Source organism: Phalacrocorax aristotelis, chromosome 1, assembly GCF_949628215.1.
Source record: "Phalacrocorax aristotelis chromosome 1, bGulAri2.1, whole genome shotgun sequence".
In the NCBI taxonomy this organism is placed as follows: Eukaryota; Metazoa; Chordata; class Aves; order Suliformes; family Phalacrocoracidae; genus Phalacrocorax; species Phalacrocorax aristotelis.
In genome coordinates this window covers 2980177-2987731 of record NC_134276.1, presented here as the reverse complement: position 1 = coordinate 2987731, position 7555 = coordinate 2980177, and positions in this window count along the sequence as shown.

The following is a 7555-nucleotide window of genomic DNA, read 5'->3' as shown; positions in this document are numbered from 1 at the left end:
CTAATGGAGAGTGGAGACTAACAGTAGACTATTGTGGCCTGAATGAAGTCACTCCACCGTTGAGTGCTGCCGTGCCAGACATGCTAGAACTTCAATACGAACTGGAGTCAAAGGCGGCCAAGTGGTATGCCACAATTGATATTGCTAATGCATTCTTCTCAATCCCTCTGGCAGCAGAGTGCAGGCCACAGTTTGCTTTCACATGGAGGGGCGTCCAGTACACCTGGAATCGACTGCCCCGGGGGTGGAAACACAGTCCTACCATTTGCCATGGACTGATTCAGACTGTACTGGAACAGGGAGAAGCTCCAGAACACCTTCAATACATTGATGACATCATTGTGTGGGGCAACACAGCGGAAGAAGTTTTTGAGAAAGGAGAGAAAATAGTCCAAATTCTTCTGAAAGCTGGTTTTGCCATAAAACAAAGTAAGGTGAAGGGACCCGCACGAGAAATCCAGTTCTTAGGAATCAAATGGCAAGATGGTCGTCGTCAGATCCCAATGGATGTGATCAGCAAAATAGCAGCCATGTCTCCACCAACTAGCAAAAAGGAAACACAAGCTTTCTTGGGCGTTGTGTGTTTTTGGAGAATGCATATTCCAAATTACAGTCTGATCGTGAGCCCTCTCTATCAAGTGACCCGGAAAAAGAATGATTTCAAATGGGGCCCTGAGCAACGACAAGCCTTGGAACAGATTAAACGAGAAATAGTCCATGCAGTAGCTCTTGGGCCAGTCCAGGCAGGACAAGATGTAAAAAATGTGCTCTACACGGCAGCCGGGGAGAATGGCCCTACCTGGAGCCTCTGGCAGAAAGCACCTGGGGAGACCCGGGGTCGACCCCTAGGGTTTTGGAGTCGGGGATACAGAGGGTCTGAAGCCCGCTATACTCCAACTGAAAAAGAGATATTGGCAGCATATGAAGGGGTCCGAGCTGCTTCAGAAGTGGTTGGTACTGAGGCACAGTTGCTCCTGGCACCCCGACTGCCAGTGCTGGGCTGGATGTTCAAAGGAAACATTCCCCCTACACACCATGCAACTGATGCTACGTGGAGTAAATGGGTTGCACTGATCACCCAGCGGGCTCGGGTAGGAAACCCCAGTCGCCCAGGAATCTTGGAAGTGATTATGGACTGGCCAGAAGGCAAAGATTTTGGATTATCACCAGAGGAGGAGGTGACACGTGCTGAAGAAGCCCCACTCTATAACAAACTGCCAGAAGATGAGAAGCAGTATGCCCTGTTCACTGATGGGTCCTGTCGCCTTGTGGGGAAGCACCGGAGATGGAAGGCTGCTGTATGGAGTCCTACACGACAAGTAGCAGAAACTGCTGAAGGAGAAGGTGAATCGAGCCAGTTTGCAGAGGTAAAGGCCATCCAGCTGGCCTTAGACATCGCTGAACGGGAAAAGTGGCCAGTGCTCTATCGCTATACTGACTCCTGGATGGTGGCAAATGCCTTGTGGGGCTGGCTGCAGCAATGGAAGCAAAGCAACTGGCAGCGCTGAGGCAAACCCATCTGGGCCGTCACATTGTGGCAAGATATTGCGGCCCGGGTAGAGAACCTGGCTGTAAAGGTACGGCATGTGGATGCTCACGTCCCCAAGAGTCGGGCCACTGAAGAGCATCGAAACAACCAGCAGGTAGATCGGGCTGCCAAGATTGAAGTGGCTGAGGTGGATCTGGACTGGCAGCATAAGGGTGAACTATTTCTAGCTCGGTGGGCCCATGACACCTCAGGCCATCAAGGGAGAGATGCAACATACAGGTGGGCTCGTGATTGAGGGGTGGACTTGACCATGGATGTTATTGCACAGGTTATCCACGAATGTGACACATGCGCTGCAATCAAGCAAGCGAAGCGGGTAAAGCCTCTGTGGTGTGGGGGACAATGGCTGAAATATAAATATGGGGAGGCCTGGCAAATTGACTATATCACACTCCCACAGACCCGCCAAGGCAAGCGCCATGTGCTTACAATGGTGGAAACAACAACTGGCTGGCTGGAAACATATCCTGTCCCCCACGCCACTGCCCGGAACGCTCTCCTGGGTCTGGAAAAACAAGTCCTGTGGCGACATGGCACCCCAGAGAGAACTGAGTCAGACAACGGGACTCATTTCCGAAATAGCCTCACAGACACCTGGGCCAAAGAGCGCGGCACTGAGTGGGTGTATCACACCCCCTGTCACGCACCAGCCTCTGGGAAAATGGAGCGGTACAATGGACTGTTAAAAACTGCACTGAGAGCAATGGGGGGTGGGACATTCAAGCACTGGGATACACATTTAGCAAAAGCCACGTGGTTAGTCAACACGAGGGGATCTGCCAGGCGAGCTGGCCCTGCCCAGTCAGAAATCCTACATACTGTGGGAGGGGATGGAGTCCCTGTAGTGCACACAAAAAGTACGCTGGGCAAAACAGTCTGGGTCCTTCCTGCCTCCGGCAAAGGCAAAGCCATTCGTGGGATTGCTTTTGCTCGAGGACCTGGGTGCACTTGGTGGGTGATGCGGGAGGATGGAGAAATCCGATGTGTGCCTCAAGGGGATTTGATTTTGGGTGAAAACAGTCAATGAACTGAATGGGGCAATGCGAACTGCTATATAATACTGTGTGTCACCTCTGTGTTGTATCAATGATATCAGAGTACGAGCCTCCCAACCCATGGAAGATCAACTATGAAACAAGCCGTGCAGCAGTGATGGAACGATGACTGACTCGGTATGCAGCACCCCAACGCCACACACCATCTCTCCCACCCGGAAAGACTGATACAGCAGATGGAGCCCAGAGTCATGGACTGGGTGAACTCAATGGACATTTTAATGGACATTTTACAGGGAAGGTCCATGAACTAAGGGGATGATGTCTGTGTATTATGTTAAAGGATGGGAAGGGGCGGGGTGGTGGTTGGTACGGTTGTATTGCATCGTATGGGACCTGGGCATGGTGTAAATGGTACGGAATAAGGGGTGGAGAATGTGCTGGGTTTGGCTGAGAAGGGGTTAATTCTCCTCACTGTGGGGGTCAGCTACCTTTCCAGCTTCCCGCGCTCTGCCGCGTGGCGGGGGGGGGCTGGGAGGGGCAGGGCCGCGGTGGGGGCGGCTGACCCCGACTGGCCAATGGCAGGTTCATTCCATACCATGTGACACCATGACCAGTATATTGAGGGGGGGCAGTGGCAGCGCGGGGGCGGCGCGGCGTCGGGTCGGCGGGCGGCGAGCGGCTGCGGCGCGTGCGGTTTGTTCCGGCGGTTCGTTCCCCCTCTCCCCTCCCTTCCCCCCTCCCCCGGGGCTTTGCGCCTCTCGTTGTTCTCCTTTACATTGCATTTCTACTGTTGTTTCTTTTAATTTTAATTATTAAACTGCTCTTATCCCAACCCACGAGCGTTACCCTTCTGATTCTCTCCCCCATCTACCGGTGGGGGAGTGAGCGAGCGGCTGTGTGGGGCGGAGCTGCCGCTAAACCACAACACTTCTCTGAGTCCCGTTTCTCCCTGGCTCATCGCTCCACCAGCAGCAAGTGTATCTCCCCTGTGAGGTCCTCCTTGCTGGGAATCTTCCCATCACGCCAAACCCATGTGATACCATTGCATCAAGCTCGGTCTTTGTCTGTCCCCAGCTCTGGGTAAGAGCATGGGGGTGAGAGAAGTCCACTTCTGCCTGCTGCTGGTTTTTTAATGCAAATTCTCTCAAAATACAGCCTTTCAGATTTTACTCCCTCTTCTATCCGCTACAAAATCACTTCCTCTGAGATCTGGCTGGGTTATGCCAGTGATTTTCGTTACAGAATTTCACGTCCTTTGGAGCACTTGAATTATTAGTCAGATTCTTCTTTTAATGCATTTAAATTATTCTCTTTATGGAGCACTCTGATATGGATTTTCTTTGGCTCCCATCCCATTTGGCCTTGAAGCACCCTCCCCATGTACATGAATCATAAACAAAGTCGACAAGGAAAACAAGAACACCCCAGGCAGCTCCTCGCTCCCAGCCGTTGTCTGTGATTATAAAATGATTTAAGATGTGAGAAGCCACTAAAAATCCCCTGCAAGCCGCCACCCGCAGTGTTGTCGTGTTCCCTTGTCTGTGGTGATGCACGCTGGGGACAGGAGCGATTCAGACAAGCAGCATTACAGAATCCCAGACTGGTGGGGGTTGGAAGGGCCCTCTGGAGCTCATCCCGTCCCACCCCTGCTGGAGCAGGCACACCCAGAGCAGGGGCACAGGGCCGCGTCCAGGCGGGGGCTGAATGTCTCCAGGGAAGGGACCCCACAGCCTCTCTGGGCAGCCTGTGCCCCTGCTCTGGCACCCGCACAGCAAAGGGGTTTCTCCTCATGTTCAGGGGGAACTTCCCGTGTTCCAGCTTGTGCCCGTGGCCCCTTGGCCTGGCGTTGGGCACCACTGAAAAGAGCCCGGCCCCATCCTCCTGACACCCACCCTTCAGATATTTATAGGTATCGATGAGACCCCCCTCAGGCTTCTCTCCTCCAGGCTGAACAAGCCCAGGTCTCTCAGCCTTTCCTCACCAGGGAGATGCTCCAGCCCCTGATCCCCTTGGCAGCTCTGCGCTGGCCTTGCTCCAGCAGTTCCCTGCCCTTCTTGACCTGGGGGGCCCAGGACTGGCCGCAGCCCTGCAGGTGTGGCCTCGCTGGGGCAGAGCAGAGGGGGAGGAGAACCTCCCTCGCCCTGCTGGCCACACGCCTTTCCATGCACCCCAGGGCACCGCTGGCCCCCTTGGCCCCAAGGGCCCGGTGCTGGCTCAGGGTCACCCCGCTGCCCCCCAGCACCCCCAGGGCCTCTCAGCAGAGCCGCTCTCCAGCAGGTCCCCCCCAGCCTGTGCTGGTGCGGGGGGTTGTTCCCCCCCAGGGGCAGGACCCTGCACTGGCTCTTTTTGAATTCCCCGAGGTTCCCCTGGGCCCAGCTCTCCAGCCTGTCCAGGTCTCGCTGGATGCCAGCACAGCCTTCGGGTGCATCAGCCGCTCCTCCCAGCTTGGTGTCATCAGCGAACTTGCCGAGGTTACGCTCTGTCCCATCATCCAGGTCACTGAAGAATGTGTTGAACAGAAATTGGTGCAGAGACGGTGCCTGCAAAGCTGCATGAGTGCCTGGGTCGACCCAGACATGGCAGGGACACAGAGGCAGCAGTGCCACCGAAGATAAATATAGGTAAATAGAACCTTGCTACCTCTAACTGGGGTAGTGTGGAGTTGAACACGCTTTACTGGGGGGTCTCCAAGTGTGGCCCACGTTTGGCTTTGGAGCTGGAGTCTCACCTACCTTTAGCCCATGAAGTTGATTTCCAGGGTCCCTCTATAGTGGAAGAAAAAGGCTCCTAAGGAGACCTAGGGCTTATACCAACCCCATCAGGGTAGGATTTTTGGTTTTTAATTTTTTTCAGTTCATTACAGCTCTTATCGGTGATCTCCTGTGAGCAGTGGGATGCGCTGCCGTCCCCTCATCTGACACCCGAGGGGAGGTCAGTGATTAGCCAGGAGCCAGGTGCCTCCCTTTGAGATGGCTACCACTGTATAGGCCTTTTTTTAATGAAAACCACCTTCCACTCCTACAATGTCTTGCACTGAGCTTTGCCATGCTGTTCCTCCAGTTCCATAGCATTATTTCCCACAGTAATTGATGGCTACGTGTGTGTGGAGGGGGGAAATGTGTACAAACAGCACACACTGAGATGTCAGCTTGTGGTCCGAGAAAACAAGCCGGTCTCTCTTTGTCATCAGGTCCAGCAGAGAAAACCATAAATCTGGGCGAGCTCTTACAGCAGCAGCATCCACTTGCATCGGCTGGCCGGTGAGCGCGCTCCTCGCGCCATCACGAAATGCAGGAGAGACTGTCGAGGGCAGGAGAGACTCTCGGACCTGCCCCAGGATGGACTCCAGTAGCTTAAGCGTGGCTGCAAGGCATCCCAGCTCCACGTGATAATGCCAGAAGATTCACCAGGCGCCCTATTAATCAGCTCCCAGAACATCCCTGTTATCGTTGCATGGGGGATGCTTGGAGCTATTCCCTGCCTCCACGCCAGCCGCTCCCAGCTTGGATGGGACCAAGAACCACTGCCCAAATTCAGCGTCCGATTTTGGGTGCTGAAAAATACCAGGCTTGCTCTGGTTTGCGCCCACCGTGGGGCCCTTACGCACACTTTTGGGCAGGATGAAGCCCAGACCGGCACAGCCCAACGCCGAGCGACACCACGTCCTTGGCCACCCCCAAGGCCGACGTCCCACCCTGTGGCGTCACGCTCAGCCACGGCCTTTTCCCAGAAGAGGCTGGAAGACGAGAAAGCTATTCCTGCTTTCTGCCACAGCAGCTGTAATTTAAACACAGAGGCATTTTTATTTATTTAACTCCCATCCTCTCTGAGAGAGGTTTGCAGCCAGCAAATCAATTCGGCTGATTAGGGCTAATGGATTTTACTTGACGTAAGCGATTAAATTATTTCCATACCTGATTCCTGTAAGTGAATGAGCGGCCGTGCTTCAGCATTTATATAGAACTATATATTTCACTGCAGGAAATGCTAAGCAAATTTTTAACGTTGTGCAGCTCCTACCTCCGTCCAGGTCTGCCCGGTAACTGCAGAGCAGCGAAGAGACTCCTGACGCTGCAAAACCTCACAGAGCAGTTTTGCCTGTGTCTTATCTCACAAAATAAAAAAGACGGGTAGCGCACGAGCGAGAGTTTTCAGGTGAAGCCAGCCTCCGGGCCCGCTGCAGAGGAGGGATGCTCAGAGAAAGGTTCAAACCCGCTTTGTGCGAATCCCCGGTCCCCAGGATGGGTGCAGACCCCGGCCGCAGAGCCGGGACCCCCCTCAGCTCCAAAATGGGAGCTGCTGTCAGTGGGTTCGTAGGGGCTCGCCCCCACCGGGAGCACACTAACCTATTACCTCCCTCTTACTCTAAGGGCAATTAATTACTGTAATAGCTTTTAGTGCAACAAACTCCAGGACAGAAACGTGGATTCAATTCAAAATATTTTCTGCGGAAAGCGCCCAAAGCACGTGCGGGGCCTCTGTGGGCGTCCGACCTCAGACCGAGACGGATTTTCCACCCTCAAAAATCACTGGGGCAGCTTTGAGAGAAATGAAATTACAGAGAATATTTAAAAATAAGCACATCCTTGAGGTCCAACAGCCGACGAGCTCGATCCTGTTGCAATCTTCCGATTGCACGCCTTCCTCGCAGACCTTGGGTCACCGTCGTAGGGCGAAGCTTTTCCACTTCTCCTTGTTGCTGTTCCCATAGACGTATTTTTAATATCGCAGCCCATGGGGTGCAAAAAGATGTTTGCCACCGTCCTGCAGCGAGCGTGGGGGCTCTGAGAGCAGCGGTTTCGGGGCGACTCTCCCGCCTTCGCCACACGACCTGGATGAGCCAACGGTTGCATCACAGCGAGAGCCACCTGCCTGCATAATACTGGTTTTAAGGGTAAAAATCAGCCTAAACAGAGATTAACACATCTGTCACGGGTGGAGAGGAACATGCATCATATAAAAGGAATACACAGTGTGTTGAGGCTCCAGAAAACCGTGGTCCCAGTCT